Below are 20,238 nucleotides of genomic sequence, written 5' to 3'. Positions count from 1 at the left end.
TCTAAAAACAGCTGTTGATATAAAAACAATCGCCTCAATTTCTGTACTTAAACCCAATTTAGCATCAGAACCAATTATTACAAGTGTAGGGGATAGGTCTATTCTGACAGCTAGCAGCCCCTCTAAAAACCTTTCAATTTCCTTTTTAATAGGGCCTAATTTTTCACATCTACAGAACATGTGCAAAACATCAGCTGGCCCATTCCCACACCTAGGGCAGTTGTAGTCCACCCTCTTGCCCCAATCAAACAATTTGGCCGGTGTATAATATAAATTAAAAAGGGTCTTGAAATGCTCTGCTCTTAGGTTTGATGATCACAGAAACCTTTTATCCATTAATATGGCTCTATCCAAGTCGATATCTGGGTCCCCCAATTTAGAAGCCCAAGCAGCCTCTGTCTTGACCAAATCGTCGGGGAGCCTTTCCTGAAATAGCCTATATATTTCCCTAATTCTGCGACCACCACCCTTCAAATAATCTAATAATGGGCATCCTTTGGATATATTTATACACGGTCTTTTTGATTTTATTATATTGACCAACTGCATATACTTGAACTCTTGACAGCCTCGTAACGAATACCGCGATTTCAACAATTCGAGGGGCCTACATGTATCTTTTGTCATAACTTGACCTAGTGTAGTAATTCCCTGTCGTTCCCAGTGTCTCCAAGGGCCATCGCAACTTAAATGCGGGAATAAACCTGAATTCCAAAGTAGAGTGTAACGGTTATACCTTGGGATACTCTGATTTTTCTGTACAGAAGACCATATCCCCCAAATGTCTTCCAATATTCTATATCTTGATGCCTTGAAGAAACGCTTGTCATATTTCCTCAGCAATACCCCATGTGCTTCACTCCCAAGAGCCAGCTGATAGATAGAGGGGATATCTCCCTGGCTGTGCCTAATATCCTCTGGAAAAAAGAGTATAGCCATTTCTGTGTTCTTTGGATCCAGTGAATGTGTGCAGATATTTCAATCATAGATTTGAAGCTATGATGTCTTTTATTACCAACAAAAAAAATCCTCCCCTTGGAGAGGTTTTGGATTTCTTTTGGAGAAAGGAGTATCAAGCGAGAGGTGCTCCTCACATACACATGTTGTTATGGATTAAAGATGCACCCACATTTGGAACAAATTCGGATGAGACAGTGATGAGCTTCATTGAAGAGTATTCAACATGTGCTGTTCCGAAAACTACCGAAGAAAACAGTTTAAGGCAACAAGTTTTACGCTTTCAATCCCATCATTGTGGAAAGTACTGTCGTCGAAAATTCAGAAACAAGGACAAGTTCTACACAAAATGTCGTTTCGCCTTTCCATGACCAGTGATTTCTAAAGGAAGAGTAAATAATTTGATGTCTTCTCTGCGACATAGTGTTACGAGGAAATCACCAAAAAAATACATACAATTTAAAAAGAAATGAAGAGTCCAAGTACATCAACGACTACAACCCAGTGATTTTGTCCACGTGGAATGCTAACATGGATATTCAATTCGTTGCTGACAACTCTATTGCTGTGGCTCGATATGTGACGTCTTGCATCACAAAAAAAGAAAAGACAGAACTGAAGGAAATGTGGGAGGACATTTCTCATGAAAAGAGTCTAAGCAAGAAATTATACAGTTACAGTCTGAAGATGTTGTCGCATCGAGAAATTGGAGCATATGAATGTTCTGATCGATTGTCATCAGCAAGTCTCTATGCCAAATCTAGAACCATCATTTGGGTGAGTCTAGGTCTTGCTGCAACACGAAATCGAGTTTTTAAAACTGTACAAGAAATAGAGTATTTGGCGGAGAAAGAACCAGAAAGTACAAATATTTTGAAGACCAACATGTTGGATACATACTATCCAAATAGAAGTAGTCATCTTGAGAACGTTTGTTTGTATGAAGTTCTGCAAAACTATATTTATAAGAGAACCATCAGAGAAGATATTAACAATGGAATATATGCTATCATTGGGTGTGAAGGATGTCTAGTGAGACAGAAAAAAGGCCATTTGATTAATCATCGAAAATTGAGTTGCGAAAATCCAGAGAAAAGGGAATTTTACTATTTAGCTCTTTTGCAACTCTTTAAGCCATGGCGTACAGAAGAGGAACTACTTGGAGATTTTCTCTGTTACGAAGATTCTTTTAATGCAACCAAGGATACCATAGAATGTCCTGTTTTTCCAAATTATCTGCAAATGTTGATCGAAGAAATAGAGCAAGAAGCCACAATTGCTGCAGAGATTGCGAGAGACAGTTCTCAAGGCAGTCAGAGTTCTGCTTTATTAAGTCAGGATACACTTGGAGGACCAATTATCCAAAATGAAGCTGCCACGGCCATGGATGAGGTGGAAAGAGCTATGGAACAAGCTCAAGATGTTGAAGTTAACTTAGAAGATTTGGTGAAACAACTAAACCTTGAGCAGAAACAGATATATGACGAAGTCACAGAACAGATTGAACATGGATTCAGTCATGAGAAAAAAGAGTGCTCATGTACATCATTTAAGCCTGTCCAACTGTACGTGAGTGGAGAAGCGGGAACTGGAAAAAGTTTTCTGATTAAAGCAATTGCAACTTATCTGCAGAAAAGGACTGAATCACCGCTGTCTTGTGGTGTTACCGCTCCAACTGGGCTGGCAGCACATAACATTAAAGGGATTACTTTACATCATTTACTGATGCTGCCAGTGGAGCATGATAACAAATTGAAGTATCACAAGCTATCTGGAGATGCGTGTTCCGAAGTTTCGAGAGTCCTGAAGAAAATGAAACTTCTTATCATTGATGAAGTAAGCATGGTGTCAAATATAATGCTTGCTTTTGTGCATTTGAGAATGCAAGAAATTCTTAGAACAGACAATGATGTCTTATTTGGAGGAAAATATATTATTGTTTTTGGAGATCTTCTGCAGTTGACTCCAGTGAAAGGAAAACCTGTGTTCAAAATGCTCACGCATGAAGATACCAGGAAGTGCTTAGGAAGCATTGGAAACGTTAATATATGGTTAAACTTCAAATATGCAGAACTGCTTCAAAATATGTGGCAGGCAAAGGATGAAGATTATAAAAATATTTTACAAGATGTAAGAATCGGAAAAGTAAGTCAGCAAGGGAAAGAAGCTTTACATGGACGATTAATTTCAAATTTGTACCCAAATGAAAACATTCTTCCAGAGAATATTTTTAAGAAAATTAACAAGAAGAAATCTGGCATATGTTTGATGCCAACTCTGAAAGAATGTTCCATGTTCAACAACAAAATGTTACAGTTAGAAAATGAAGAGATAGTGAAACTGGAAGCTACAGATAAAATAGAGCATATGGGAGCAACAATTATTTTGTCTGAAAATTTGAAATCAAAATTGGATTCATTAGAGAAGACTATATCTAAAACTGCTGGTTTTGAAAAGACTCTGAATGTGTGTTTAAATTGTCGTAGCATTTTGAGAAGGAATTTAAATGTTGAAAGAGGTCTGGTAAATGGAGCAATGGGTCATGTTGTTGGTTTTGTGAATTACAAAAATAGAGATGGAATTGAAATTTTAAAAATTAAATTTGATGGCATTGATGAAATAGAACAAATTTGTCGTTGTTCAGCTAGATTTTTGCTCGTGAAAAACGTATATGTTCGCCGAAAACAGTTTCCTATTTGTTTGGCATATGCGGTGACAATTCATAAGTCTCAAGGTTTAAGTGTAGATAGCGCTTTGGTGAACATTGGAAGTTCTGTGTTTAAAGAGGGTATGGCATATGTGGCATTATCACGAGTCAGAACTTTATCAGGATTGCACTTGATTGAGTGTGATGAAACAAAGATTTGTGCAGATCTAGATTGTGTTAAAGAATACAATAGGTTAAGAAGAGAGTATGCTCCACATTTGCCTCAATATCCTCTGATTGAAAAACGTGTGGTAGGCCGAAAAAGAAGAAATGAGAGTAATTGCAGTGAGGTATCAGCAAAAAGGCATAAAGTATATAAAAGTGTAATTGTAAAGAGAAACAAAAAGGATTCTGTTGAAGATGTTGTTGGATTTCGGTTTGAAAACAGTTCTGGTGTCAACTGCTATGCTAATGTAGTAGTTAATGTTATTTTTTTTCTTCAAAATTTACAAAAACAGATTGTCGAAAATCGGGAACAAACATTGTGCTGTTTATTGAATTCTGTGTTACAGAAATGTAGTAGTGATAGAGCAAAAATAGAAAGTGTTTCAGAAAATAGAAATCTTCTAAACATATGTTCAGGTCAAAATCAATTTTCACAGAATATTCAGCAGAATTGTCAGGAATTTTTAATGTATATGTTTGATGTATTGCAAGATGAAGGAGTAGATATAAAAAATCTTTTTAACCTTTCTTATCAATGGCAACATGACTGTGATAACTGTGCTTCATCAAGTACTACTAGAATAGACTCTGAAAGATTTATATATTTGACTTTACCAGACTGCAAATCAGTGCCTTTTAATAATCTAGTTAAAGCAGCGGATCACAATATGGTGTGTACCCAATGTAAGTCTGCAATGCTGTCCACATTATTTCTACAAAATTATGGTCACTATGTCATTTTAATGTTCCAACGATGTAGACCTGATGGAACTAAATTGACAACTTCAATTAAAAATGTCATGGCTTCTCAGTTATCGATATCAGGAAGAACCTTTACAACTGTAGCTATTATTTTTCATGACGGTCCTTCTACAACATCAGGGCATTACACATGCTATTTAAAAACTTCTAAAGGTTGGACCCAATGTAACGACACTCATTTGACTTTCAAACAACGTTTGCCTTTTGGCTTTATAAATTCATACCTAGTGTTTTTACAGCCAACATTTAGGTAAAGGTAATTGGCCTATGAAGACGGGAGGAGTACTCATATATACTCATACATCTGACACTCTTTGGCCAAATGGAAAGGTGCAAGAATGAGTAAAAAGTCATGACTGAAAAAAAGAAGTATATGAAAATATTGAAAATATTTCAGATGTTCTTGGAGCTTTTCTTGTAGAAAGTCGATGAAATGGATTTTTAAGTGAACAGCAAACTACTTTGCAACAAGAAAAAGACCTCCATGATATACTATTTGGCCTCAAGGAAAAGTAAGTCAATCAAAGATTAGCGTACATTTGTCATTTGTCAGTATCTAAGGTTTTTTTTAAAACACAATCTTTTAGATTGTGTTTTTTTTTTCCCGCTGTGATATGATGAGTAATTTGAACTCACTGTTTTAAGTGAAATTCAATATATTCTGAGAACAGCAAAAATAAACTATGTAACATGTTGTAGAAGTTATTCTATAGTTTGGATTGTGTAAATTAAATTGTATTCCCATTCTCTGACACTCACTTTCCTTTTTCCATCCTCTTTCACCTCTTTTTACTCACTTATAATGTCTTTCTCTCACTCTCTGTAACCCCCGTTCCTTTACTCCACTACTTTGACAACCCCTCATTCTCATTTCAACTGTCTGCATGCCCTCTCTCCCTTGCATAACATTTCAGCTTTCAGTCTCTCTGCTTTACTTCCCTTTTCCGTATTTTCCTCCTTTGCTCTTTTAGTAATTCCTGTTTACTCACTCAGCAGTATTATCGCACTCTATCACTATAAATCACCCACTCTCCCTCGCTTATGTTTGTTTGCTCCTTACTTTTGACCTCTTCTCTCTATTTTTCGTTCACTATTTCTATGTCCTCAGTGCCCTACTCTCCTTGTGTTATGTTCACTTGTGTTTATGTTTTCCGTCTCAGTTATTATCTTTTTACTTACTATTGTTTCCTGATTTAGTTTTGCTAACTCACATTGTTTTAGTATCTTTCTTACCTTTAGTTCATTTCTCTGTTCTTCTCTTCCTCTCTGTCAGTGAATCTATATGCCTTACTCTTAGTAATTTGCTCTCATTCTATTTTTTTTCTCTTTTTATCATTCTACCTTACTTTATTTCCCTTTCTGTGTCCTTCACTCTTACTTTATTTCTAGATACACTGTTATAATGTTTAACCTCTTCATTTGTATATTTTAATTTAAAATACACATTTTACTAATTATAACTTATTTTTTCTTCTCTCTTTCACAGATACAAAGTGCAGTAGAAAAAATATTTAAAGTTACATTTATTATATGGTAAGTATGACTAAAAAAATGTACTTTGTCATCACCCTTTGCTTTAAGCTTACTAATATTTTCTCAACCAACCTCACTCCTTTGTCTTTATTCTGCTTACCACACTTATTCTTATTCTCCATGTTTACTCCAATTTCCCTATTTCCCTTCTGATATTCAACTTCTTTCAATCCGTATTCTTTAGTTCTTTTACCTTCTGTTCCCTTCCTTTGCTTCTTCACTCATTCTCTTTTTCTTAATTATTTATCTTACTCCTACACACACACCTCATCCCCCTCTCAACACATACACACACCTCTAACATACACCCCACACAAACACACCACACCCACACTATTTTAGGTACCTACAAGTACGTCCCACACACACCTCACACACGCACACCTCCACCCACACCTTAACACCCCACACCCCCACACGGACACCTTACACATCCACACCCACACCCACACATCCCACACACACACTCACACACACACCTCCCCCCAACACACACACATGCACACACAGATACCTCACAGACACACCTCACACATCCCACTCACACATCTCCCCCCCACACACTTTCTCACTCCCCATGTCTTATCCTAATTCAATTTTTCCCCCTCTTTCACCCCTCTTTACTTATACTACCTGGTCTTTTCTCACTTTCCCTCATCGTTCTTCATTTATCCCGGTTCCGCCACTACCCTTTATTCCCCATTTTTTACTGTCCTTTCTTTTTTTTTCAACAGCCAGTCACATTCTCCCATTATCTCTACTTTAGTGTTGTTCCTCTCTCTTCCTTTCTTTCTCCCCTTTAGTCATTTTATTTTTCTCATTTTCACCCAATTACACCTTCTCAATTGTTTACTATGTAATAAACAATCACTCTGTGTTCATCCTGTAGCTCTCTTTCTCTTAACATTACTCTCTTTGTGTTCTTCCCTCATGCTAACTCCTTCATTAATAAAATAAATTGACAGAGATTCATTAAAAATATAGGTTTAATTTTATATATGAAAGGTAGTTCTAAAAAGAACTGGTTTTTTTCTTCTTTTTGTTGTTTTATATTTTTTTTATTGTTTTTTGAACATTTTGTACTTTTTTTGGCTTTTCAAAACAGTTTTATATATTTTTTGTATTTTTTTATGGGAAGAAACAAAGAGAAAGGGAATTGAAAATGGCTCAACTGGAGCAAAAAACAAAAAACTGAAAAAATGACTTCTTTTTTTTGGGGCAATCGTGATTGTCACCAGCAAGGACAATGAGCTTCATACTCTTTTCCCCATAGGACATACGCTTGCCACATCCAGTACAAGTGACTTTAAAATCACCAAATCGTTCCTGGATACAAGGCATCATCTCTAATGTTTCTGGCCCAGATTGACTGGGTTCCTTTCTTTTGGAGCTGGTCCTTGAACACTGGGGGAGGTGACTGGCCAGTTCCCTGATCTCTGCACGAGAATAGTAAGCAGGATGTTTCCGGGTCATATGCCGAATCATGGTATGATTACCAAATGAATATGTTTCATCTGGATTGCCCCTTGAGAGTTCTGCACCACAGATTCGACATGTTACCTTTGCCGCATTAACTTTTTTCTTCCCCTCTGGAAGTGAAAAAAACTCCCATACAATGTGTTCTTTTGGCTTGTATGGGTTATTTTCTTCAGGCAGCCATCTGCTCCCCTCCTCATCTTCATCTTCCTCCTCCTCCACTTCTTCACCACCAATGTATTGTTGTGGTGGTCCTCTTGGTGGTTGTGGTGGTGGTGGTGGTACAGATGCTCCAGCAGTTGCTGCTACAGTAGCCATTTCAAAGTAGAAAAGAATTGCCTCTGTTGATCAAACAGGTCTTCCTCAGTCAAAGGACAAAGTCAGAGTAAGGAAGAAAGGTGGGTGACCAATCAGAAGTGTTATTTTCAGGTCACAAGACCAAGGCTTTACTCATTTGGAAACCAAAACTGTTCTGCACCAATAGAAAGTGTTATTTTCACGTCACAAGACCCAGGCTGGTCACAAGACCCAGGCATTACTCATTTAGAAACCAAAACTGTTGTGCACCAATAGAAAGTGTTATTTTCAAGTCACATGACCCGACGCGCTTACGCTACGCGCCCCGGGGCGCGCCCGTAGTCGCGCTCCGGGGCACGCCCCCGGGTGCGTAGTGTAAGCGCGTCAGGACGTTTCGCGATCATATGCGATCGCGTGCTTTCGGTTGCGATTACGCTGTGCGTCATATGACACATCATGCGTAAACGCGATACGTCACGATGTTGTTTTCGTTCGCGGCAATAGCGCTCCCGGGATGCTCCCCGGTACGCGCCCCAGGGCGCGCCGTAATATTGCGCGTACCCGTGCGTTCACCGGTACGCGCCCCGGGAGCGCCCCCGGGTTAAAAATAAAAATATTTTTTTTTTTAGATATTTATACATTATAAAATTCTTTTTAAAATGTTTCACTTTCTATACCTATAAAGATTTGCTATTAAAAAACCATTGCAATTCACTAAAAAAACCATAGGTTTCACACCAGTTATAGTTAGGAATTCGCATTTAAAAAACCTATTAAATTCACTGAAAAAACCATAGGTTTTACACCAGTTATAGTTAGCTGAAAATTTTACTCGCATAAAACCATTGAAATTCCCACGTTATAGTTAGTTGGACTCACTATAACTTGCTCGTGCAATGCACTGCTGATGATGTCACATATTACATCACTCATGACATGGTCAGTGACATCACTCATGACATCACTGATGACACCATCCTTGTGACAGAGTGACAGACCTCCTTTCACTGTAATGTAACCCTTGAAACACATATTCAAAAATGAAACTAAAATTTTCAAAAAAATGGAGATACCCATACCAGTTACAACAACCAATTCAATAATTCCACCATCTATATACACATCCACTCATTCACCAACAGTTCTCTATAGTCACTCATACATATACTCACTCATCATATGTAGTGATACACCTATACATCCTGTTACACACCGACAGTCATCCAAAAGTTACTCACACACATACTCACACATGCAAATAAACTACTGAACATCCATTTATTTGCATATACAGCTATACACACACTACCACTTTTCTTCTGAGGAAACTTACACGTACTTACTCTCTCAAACAATCACTTATAGAAGCACATACTAATTTAAACAGGAACTCTTAAAACCCCTCACTCTTACATATACTCAGTTATATACATCAATATTCACATATACTAGGTTAAAACATATATAGTTACTGATAAAGACACTAGTGAGATAGTCATTCACTCACTAACACACACATATACACACTCATCCACCCATACAGTCCTGCACATATGCTGTCTTCAAAACAGATACAAAGAGAGAGTCAGTCATTCATGCATCTATGTGCTAAGTAATACCCCCACCAAACCATACAAACACTCAAACTGATACTAAGAAAAACATCTAATAACCCATATACACACACATGTAGCTACTCACCAACCCATGCAGCCACTAAAACACAAAGTGAAACACTAATATAAACATTTAAATATTTAAACAATACTCGTTAATATATGTATTCACTAAGATACACTTAATAAGCCAGTTAACCAATCAAATTTTTTTTTTAAAACATCCATTAAGACAGTTATTTAAACATTTATTCTTCCATCGACCTTTACATATACATATATAAAACATATTTATTTTTCAGAAAGACACACATTCACTGGATGGTGTCATCAGTGATGTCATGAGTGATGTCACTGACCATGTCATGAGTGATGTAATATGTGACGTCATCAGCAGTGCATTGCACGCGCAAGTTATAGTGAGTCCAACTAACTATAACGTGGGAATTTCAATGGTTTTATGCGAGTAAAATTTTCAGCTAACTATAACTGGTGTAAAACCTATGGTTTTTTCAGTGAATATATATATATATATATATCAGCAGCAAGAGGCCAATTCTGAAATCACCAACGTCTCAGTGACAACTCACAGAAAGACCAACGAATCCCAAAAATGCTGGCAAAGGTAATTTATTCCGATAAAGTTTACAGCAGCGTGGCAGACGACGGGTTTCGGCAGTTGCCCTTGTTCACATCGGAAATATTTCCCATAATGCCCTTCTTGTAACTGAGTTTGTGTGCACCATGTGACAAAAATAGAAATAAACAAAATACTGGTAGGTTAAAGTCACACCAAATTCGTCCGGGGCATTTGCCATTTCTTTCTCAATCATAGACACATTACTTTCATCTCATGATTGACAACAGTTGTTTGATATCTGCATAAATGCATATTCATATAGGTTCATTCTAAACCATTTTCTGTAAAGTGCGTTATGCCTGTGCAATTACGCATGTGCAAACTGCAAATAAATATAATGCAATCCCGATATACACCATATTAAAAATATACATAGATAAAAATTGTTTTCAATAAATATGTATATATAAAAAATATATAAATATATAATTTCACATAATAATTCATGGTTAAAAAGTAATGGTATGCATACTTAAAAACCTTCTAATTTCATCAATGTGATTATATCATTATTAAAGTGCAAAGCAATGGTAATGTAAACTTAACACTCAAATGTGCAATATGGCGCAAAACGATAAAGCACTGTTTAGAATCCTATTTATCCATTTAGTTTCAATCATGCAGATTTTTTATATATGTCAACTACCCAAACATTGGGGACATTGTTGTTGGATGGCAACCCCTACTCTAATGACTATATTCACCTACTTGTAATGTGTATTAAAAGTGTAATTAGATATCCGCAGGAGGATCATTGATCCATCACTGCTTCGAATAATCTAGAAAAAAAAGAACAAAAAGATATTTTTTCTGGGTGTCGGACTAAGACTGATAGTAATTTCGACCAGTAATGGAAGGTTATAATTGAAGCAAGTACCTACCAATACCTAATGTTAGGAAGGTGTTAACAAATTCACTCACTACGGGGCTTATAGAGATCAACATATGACAGTTTTATAAAAAATAATACAGATCCTCCGTAGTATTGAGCCTGTTGGGTACCATGGAATCCAATTCTAATATCATTTTGGACTCCAATTGCCGCAGCATCCTATCCCGGTCTCCTCCCCTTCTGGGTTTAGGCACTGATGTCAGAACATAGTAGCTTAGACACTTAAGATTGTTGCCATGTACACTTTTAAAGTGTCTAGCCACCGGGTAGGAGCTGTCATTGTTAACGATTGCTCGAATATGCTGCAATATCCTGGCATGCACAGGGAGCCTGGTGCTTCCCACGTATCTCAAGCCGCAGGTGCATGCCAGGACGTAAACAGCATACTCTGTCTTGCACCCGTAATTCCCTCTGATTGGCAAAGGTACTGGGCTGAATGGAGTATTATAGTATTGACGCCGTTTCCTTGCTGCTGCCGTCTCTCTGCTGGTGCCCACGGACTTTGCTCTACACCTAGTGGAACCCGCTTCGCGGGTCCCACGTCGCTTGAGGGGGTAACCCGAGGCTGCGCTTTGCTTTGCTGCTGGGCGGTGAGTGTGCGACAGGGCTGCGAGCAGCAACCCGGACTCAGTATCCCAGGAGTCCCGGGTTGCCTAGGCCGTTTCCAGCTGGCCCGCTCTCCCTGACCGCCCCGCCCAGCCCCACCTGATTCAAAAGCGACAGTGTTTCCCTTCAGCCTTGGGATTCACACGGACGCCGTTTCCTTGCTGCTGCCGTCTCTCTGCTGGTGCCCACGGACTTTGCTCTACACCTAGTGGAACCCGCTTCGCGGGTCCCACGTTGCTTGAGGGGGTAACCCGAGGCTGCGCTTTGCTTTGCTGCTGGGCGGTGAGTGTGCGACAGGGCTGCGAGCAGCAACCCGGACTCAGTATCCCAGGAGTCCCGGGTTGCCTAGGCCGTTTCCAGCTGGCCCGCTCTCCCTGACCGCCCCGCCCAGCCCCACCTGACATTCGACGGCTCCTCCCCCTTACCTCCAGATAGTATATTTTGAGCCAAGTGCTCAGCCGCGCGGGAGCGCGCGGGAGGGCGCCGGGAGAAGCCCGGGACAAGGGCGGGACCGTTTGAGGCCGTTCGAGGACAGAGAGGACTGGACTGGGCCACCCTCTATCGCTTTTATCGTACTGGCAATCTTCCCTTGTCCCACAAGATATGAGTACCAGGGCCACTCGGAGTAAAGCCTCTAAGGCAGCATCGCAATCTAGCGGCCCTATGGACGATTTTATCACCCGCACCAATATAGCTATTGACAATGAAATATCTAAATTGCAAACCCGGGTGTCATTAGAACTAGGTGCTGCCAGAAGACTGTCGCAAGTGATAGCGCTCTCAAAAAAATCCTCCCTAGGCCATATAGCCACTGCGGTTACACCGGAACGCCCTGCCATCCCTCCATGTGTAGTTACACAGGCTGATGTCCATCGGACCTCTTCCAACTCCATTGCCTCTCCGTCGCTAGAGCGACATTCTAATGTAGATGAAGCCAACTTTCCAGCTCCATTTTGCGCCCAGAATTCGACCCCCAACCCTCAGTTATCCCCAAACTCCACTACTGGTAAACCACCTAAAAGGAAGCGTCGAACAGGTACTGCCTATGCTCGCAAAAAAGCGAAAATTGGTCTTCCCCAAAACTTGAACTCCACAAGAGTACGGTCACCGAATGCGACTCAAGAAAAAAGCATAGGGTCTCAACCCCTTAGGGATGGAGGTACTGTGGACTCCGACGCCACCCCACCTAGCATCGACCAAAAGATCGAGGGATTGCAGTCTGAAGGGTTGGGCAACAATGAAAGCGAATTCATAGATCTGGTTTGGTTAACCTTAAAAAAACTTCTTTCCCCTCTTGACCTTAGACTCTCGAGAATAGAGAATAACCTGCTCGAGATGGAAAAAAGTATTATCGCCCTGGCCACTCTTGGGTTGAGAACTCTTGAAAAACAGGGCCACCCTGTACTGGATGTAACACCACCAATTCCTACCATTCCAGTGCAGGATGTCCCACTCTCAGCCCCAGCTACTTTACGGCCAATCCCCAAGCCAAGATCTGTGGCAGTGGACCAAATTCCCCTTGCCACCAAACCTAAGGTTTCCGAACGAGCCCCAAACACCCAATCAGGAAAGTCCAAATCCGGCGCTCAGTCCAAATCGACCTTGAGTACCGTACAGGATCCTCCTACAAAGGATAACTTTAGAGGGGGGTACATTGACCTTCCCCCTGAGGCCAATGATTATGTGGTGGTACTAACGGGTGTTCCCCAGATTGGTGTAAACCAGCATGAGAACCACTGGTCGCTTGAAAATAAAATAATGTATTGGCTAAATATAAATAGACCTATCCCCAATGGCCGGAGAAGCAGAGTCCTGATGGTTCGAAGAACCCGCTGGGTGGGCCCAACAAAGAAATCCAGTCCAGGGGACTGTATAGTGGTGACCTTCGAGGACCCACATACGGCACAATTCATCTGCTCCTGGCCTGGCTCTGAAGGGTCCTCAGTTATACCCAGACCTCTGTCTTTCTTTTATCCACCACGTGTCCAGCATACCCCGGTGGATGAATGGTCCTTAGTCCAGCGCCAACCTTGGAAGAGCAATCCTAAAACTTATAATCAATTCCAACCACTTTGGAACGGCTTTCCAACTTCAAACAGATATGGCGGCCTGGAGGAGGTGGATTGACTTTTTAGCCAGTACACTCAACATAACCCTGGGAAATCTTTCTCCCTGCATACACGAAGGCCAGCTGAGCACGCACCCCCAGACTATCCATCGGGCCGAGTAGGAATTACAAATAGCTTAGACATTAAGGAAGGGTTGGTGCCTCCTGATATTCTTGGCCCACTTGTTTTGGAAGTTTTACCTAGTACAACTTCTCAACCATTAATCCGATGGGGCGCAGTAGAGGTGAACCATACTGATACAACCAAGGCTCTATCACCGCAACATTCTGTTTCATGTGTAAATGTTCCCAGAGGGGCTGCACCCGATTTTTCCCTACTTACTCACCCCTTCCCACAGCCCACCACTGGTGCACCGGTAATAAAGATCCTGAGTTGGAATGTGGCTGGGCTTGCCCGCAATTTTGAGAATCCAGATTGGATTGCCCTTCTAGAACCCTATAGCATCTGCCTTTTACAGGAAACCTGGTGCCAAGAACCAAAGCACAGAGTGGGGTTTACGTCCTACTTTGTTCCAGCCGTACAACAAGTTGGCTCTAAAGGTCGTCCTTCAGGCGGTCTACTGATTTGGATTAGCATTGCCTTAAGGCTAGGTGTTAGCCAAAGGTCTACTAAATCACCTGACTTACAATGGCTATCACTGCATCGCAAGGGAAGGAGGACCCTAGAAGTCTTCAACATTTACTTGAGGGGCTCTAATGTTGGGGCCTCACGTTTATCATCAACAGGCCTAAGCAGCGAACTAGCCTCTTGTAACATCGATTCTTATGTCCTTCTTGCGGGGGATTTTAACTGTTGCTTTGAGCCATTGTCCAGGGAAGACATTCTGGATACCTTTGACGAGGACTCAAGGAGAGGTATTCCTATTTTAACTATCGTTCCGATCCCTAAATGGACGCAAAGCGCAATAGATATCAATGCCCTTTGTCTGGAACACAATTTGAGACCAGCCAACGGCCGCTCCAAATCGGACCTTATGGGAGCCCATACATACAACAGAACGGGGCGAACTTCCAGAATTGACTTTGTCATGCTCAATTTTAATCTTTGGCCCTTCCACCAAGACATGGAGGTCATTGTATCTTGTGACAGTGACCATAACCCACTCTCCCTTTCGATCACCTTCCCATGGCAAGATGGGACTCATGTTAGCCCAGATCACAAGTGGAAAACCTCACGTGAAATCGTTCCCTCTAACTGTAGTAGGCGCTTGAAGTGGGCAAGAGTCTCGGCGGACGAAGAGAGGCTAACACAAGCTGGGTCTATTTTGCTAGAGGCTGATTCCAAGCTCGATACACTAAGCCCCACTGGTAAAAAGATCTTACCATTGTTTACAGAGACCATAGAGGCTTTGAGTGATTTGTTTACTATCTCTCAATCGAGCAACAAGGTGGGTCCAAAAGGTGCTTCCACATCCAGAACTAAGTGGTATTCCTCGAAATGCCGGGCAGCGAAGGGGGCTCTTATCTCTGCAGTTAAAGATAATGAGCCAGATAAAGTAAGAGCTGCAAGGAAGATTTATAAAAGAGCTATGACCGAAGCAAAAGAGGCATACGATCTAAATTTCTGGCGGGACTTGGCCGAAGCAAGTAAAAGGAAAAACGCCAAAGAGTTTTGGGATCTGTTAAGAGCCAGGGAAAAGCCCATTGACCGGCAGATAACTTGCAATATACCTGGTGCCGTATGGTCGGAACATTTCGCCAAGCTGTATTCCATCCCACTGGGGGCTTGCCACCACATCTTGGCTCCTTTACCTCGCCCTACAACTGTCCTCACAAGTAGTGATGGTCCATTTTCTAGGCAGGAGGTAGAAAATGCAATTAAGGGCATTGTTTCCAACAAAGCTGCTGGCCCTGACGGGATTCCGGCCGACTTGCTAAAAACCTATCCGGCGCGGTGGAGCAGATTGATCACTTCCCTCCTAAACGAGGCCCTGCTGGGAGGGTCTTTCCCCGATTCTTGGAGGGGAGCGGAAGTGGTCCCCATTTTCAAGAAAGGCTCCAGAGACGACCCGGCAAACTATCGCCCCATCAGCTTGCTGGACTCAACTCAAAAGGTGGCGGGTAAAGTTGTCCTGACCAGGTTATTGCAGTGGGCAGAGGAAAATCAGATACTGTCCAATTATCAAGCAGGCTTTAGAACGGGGACTGGCACCATCGAGCAGACATTTCGCCTCCTTATGCTCTATTGGAAAGTTGTGGTGTTGGGGGGGGGGCAGCTTGTACTTGGTCTTCATAGACCTACGCACAGCGTTTGATTTGGTCCCACGAACTTTATTGTGGAATGTTCTTAATGAGTTAGGCTTACCACCTTACCTGTTAGCCTTACTGATCAAATTCCACGATAGCAATTTTGCCCAAATTAGATGGGGTTCACAGGGCGAAAAAACACCTCGCATTCCGGTGAACAGGGGCGTCCGCCAGGGTTGTGTGCTGCCCCCACTCTGTTTTCTCTTTATGTTAACGGAGTGGTGGAGCATCTCTTACAAGATCCATCTGATGCACCGACCCTGGCGGGGAAGAAAATTCCGACGCTCCTGTTCGCGGATGACACCCTTCTAATTTCTAAGTCTCCAGTGGGCATCCAAAAATTGCTATCTAGTTTTAAGTCCTTCTGCGATGATAAAGGCCTAGCCATAAATTTAGGAAAGACCAAGTTCCTTGTCCTCAACCCCCCCAAAAAAAACAGTTGTTCCTCCTGTTCTAGACTCTGTCCATTTAGAGAGAGTCAAGGAATTTGACTACCTGGGCATACGATTATCCGACTCTATGAGCTGGAGGGCACACCATCAGAAGGTGTTTCTTGCTCACAAGAGGGTAGCTGGAGCCCTGCTTAAACAGCAGCGAGCATCGCCATTGAAACCGATCGGGGCGGTCCTAGATATTTACAGGGCAAAGGTTGTAAGCGCAGCACTATACGGCGCAGAACTGTGGGGCTCCCAGAAAACTGATACCCTGGTCTCCCTTGACAATAATTTTCATAAAGATCTTATGAGACTGCCCCACAGCACTCCTACAATCCCCATTTTTCTAGATGCGGGCTCCCGCCCAATATGTGACCAAGCAAAATTACGACCTCTTTTATTATGGTCTAGAATCTGGAATGTCCCTGAACTCCACAGCTATGCAGATGCTCTGGAAGACCTTCTGTCCCTTCCAGGATGCTACAAAATTACCTGGCTTAGGGATGTTAAGTGCCTTCTCTATAAACTGGGGCTAGGTGATGCTTGGGATAATAAATCAGCTCCGTCAAAACAAGTACTAAAAAAGGCATACTGGTCGTGGGTGGACAACGAAAGAATGTCCAATACTAATCACTGTAAATCTGTCGCCCAGTTTTTGTTAACTAAAGAACTCCCTTTTAGGGAACCCTATTTGGATTCTATCCACAACTCAGGTGACAGAGCACTGTACATTAAATTCAGGTTAGGTGTACTCCCTCTTGGCCAATTTACCTCAACCTGGAAACCGCCCTTACAAACTGTGCCATTTTGTCCCTTTTGCGAAATGAGGGTTGAATCTGTTGCACACCTCTTGTTTGAATGCAACACCTATGTAGCACCTAGAAAGTTGTGGCTGAGACCCTTATGCAGGAGTCTGGGAACAAGATCCCATTCAGAAGCTCTGCGTATATTGTGCACTGACGCGAGACCCTTTTTTGCCTGCTGTATGGCAAAATTCTTAGGCTGGGCCTGGCGCTTAAGAACTGCAAAAAAACTGTTGATACAGTAGTATGCTTTCCTATATTTCTTAAAAACTATTTTTGACTGTTTTATATTGTATACTGCTAAATATGTTGCTCATTGTACTGCAAGTGCCAATTATGTTTTTATTGTTGTGAAGTGCAGCTTTTATGATATGTTTTTATATCGAAATAAAGCTTACAATACAGTATTGAGTCTTAACTCAAGCCCTGCAACTGCTACATTTGTAGAACCCCAGCCGGGGTGGAAACCAATTTTTCTTTTTAGACTGTTCAGGGCAGGGATTGGAGATATGTGTCCGTAACGAGGGTCCCCTTCGAAACGTAATGTCAGGCCGAGCAGGTAAATGCTGAGATAACACCGCATCAGTTTTTAATATGGGCCAACTTTTGCATAAAATGGACCGGATTTTTCTGCCCTGGCCACTGTATGCAGTAATAAACCTGATAGCGGATTCAGCCGAATCCACTTTGGTAGCCATATTATATGTTACTGGTTTGAAAAGGGTTTCTCTAGATCTTGTTTGCATTTTATTTATATATATGTATGATCCAAAAATATTCCAATGTTCACACGCTCTCAGCAATGGAAAAATACCAGAGAAATATCCAACAACATGTTTCGGCACGAAGCCTTGCTCACATCAAAGAAATGTGTAGAAACAACAACTGATAAAGCTTTTCGTAATTGCACAGTAATCGACATCAAAATAGGACACAATGCCGCAAAGCATTACTCGCCCAAACTAGAGAGGTGTAGTGTCACTGTTAATGCGTATTCTTCGCTTACAAAGCATTAAACATGTATTAACTTCATACCAATGCAATACTTCACAAATCTGTGTCAATCTTAATATGCTTGTGAAAAAACACTGTGACATACTGTGAAATATCATATGTGCATATACGGCAGAGCTTGGCTGCGCATGCGTCAACAGACCGGCCAATCGTATTAGGGGCAGAGAAAATCAACAGCAAATTGCGTCTAGTGTGAAAATGCTGCATATTGACGGTCTGCCAAAATATATCAAGGATCCTATGTGGAACCCCAATTGGAGACACTAAATCAAATAGCATGTTGTACTCGGAACAGTTACTATGTAAAATACACAACTCATTGTGGCCAAAATTGTAAACATGGCCAGGTCACCCCAATATCGGCACATTTAAAATATATAACAACATTGTCATTATTAAATGTGTCATATTTAAAAAATCAGCATTGTCAATATTCAAACAAAGGTTTCTAAATTAGATCAAATTGTGCTGAAGAAAAAGGTCATTGCCCAACTAAAGGCTGGCAAGAGGATACTAGCCTAGTGACATGCCATATCAATGAAACAGTTAATTTGTAAAATACATCCGCATATCAACCCATACTGTGATCGCTTGTCAGATGGTGTGACCAACAAGTCCCGGGTACAGCGCCAGCCAAGTCACAAGTCCAAACATCACCTCATGTGATGTCAAATTCAACCAATTTGTGAAGACAAAGTGCTTAGAAAGAATTATCAGTAATCACGTGCTCATTGAAGTGATGGTGAGAAGGGAGAATTGCCCGTCAACAGTGAATAACGTGGTTGGGCCCCTTGCATAACACCTTTGTAAGAAGAACAAAAATACTAACATTAGTGTGGTGACATTAAAAACATATTCATTTTGAAAACAAATTTCTTAAGTCTCCTGTATTTAAATTTCAATATTGCACCATGGAGAAAAAGATCTTTAGATCTATGGAGAACAACGGTAGCGAAGAAAGGGAACATAATAAGGGCAGTGAAAGCAACAAAAGGTCGACATAGTAGACCTAAATGAAACATAACATATTGGTCAAATTAGCAAAATTGGCTATCCTGAACAATGGAATGGTGCCAACGCACATGTTAAAAAGACAATCACCAAAGTGTCGCCAAAATAACAGGATATAACGTGCAACACTTATTCTCTCAGATGAGTTGCTAACTCTTCATCTTGATTAATACCTTGCGGGATCTTTCTTTGGAAATCAATGATGAATTTGGATTCCCTTTGCCTCAATTTGAGCTCTCTATTTCCTCCCCTTGAATTTCTAATGATCTGTTCGAGAATGAAAAATCTCATGTCTGAAGGGTTCGAGAAATGTTTGTCCCTGAAATGTCTAGCTACTGGGTATTTTTCGTCATTGTGTACAATGGCCCTGTAGTGTTCTAGCACCCGTTTTTCAGCTAGTAAAGTGGTGCTACCAATATACCACAACCCACAAGGGCAGACAATGACATAAATTGCAAAGGTGGTGCTACAAGTGAGAAATTGTTCTATCTCCCACTTAATGCCATTGTAGCTGACATTTTTAACAAAATGGCTATTTCTACAGGCTTTGCAATGGCCGCAAGGGAAAAAACCCTTTAGGCCATGTCCATGTCCTGTCGTGTGCAAAGTGACATCACTGTGCACCAACATGTCTCGAATATTTCTGCCCTTTCTGTATGTGACACTCTGTCTATTGGTGATCTCATTTCCTATTATAGGGTCACATTTCAAAATATCCCAGTTTTTTGCTAGAATCTTCTGTATATTTTTGGATCCAGAGTTAAAGGTTAAAATCAGATGTGTGATGCAATCTTTCTCATTCTCAGCGGTGGTTTCCTTATCATAGAGAGTAAGAGCTCTAGGCATATTGTCTGCTCGTTCCTTGGCTTTACGGAGTACCCAGTTGGGATAAGCACGGCTTCTGAAACGTGCAAGCATTTCAGTAGACTCCTGATATATATATGTTCAAA

The sequence above is a fragment of the Lissotriton helveticus genome, chromosome 10 (assembly GCF_964261635.1).
Source record: "Lissotriton helveticus chromosome 10, aLisHel1.1, whole genome shotgun sequence".
NCBI classification, from domain to species: Eukaryota; Metazoa; Chordata; class Amphibia; order Caudata; family Salamandridae; genus Lissotriton; species Lissotriton helveticus.
The sequence above is the reverse complement of the archived record's forward strand: the minus strand, read 5'-3'. Positions refer to the sequence as shown.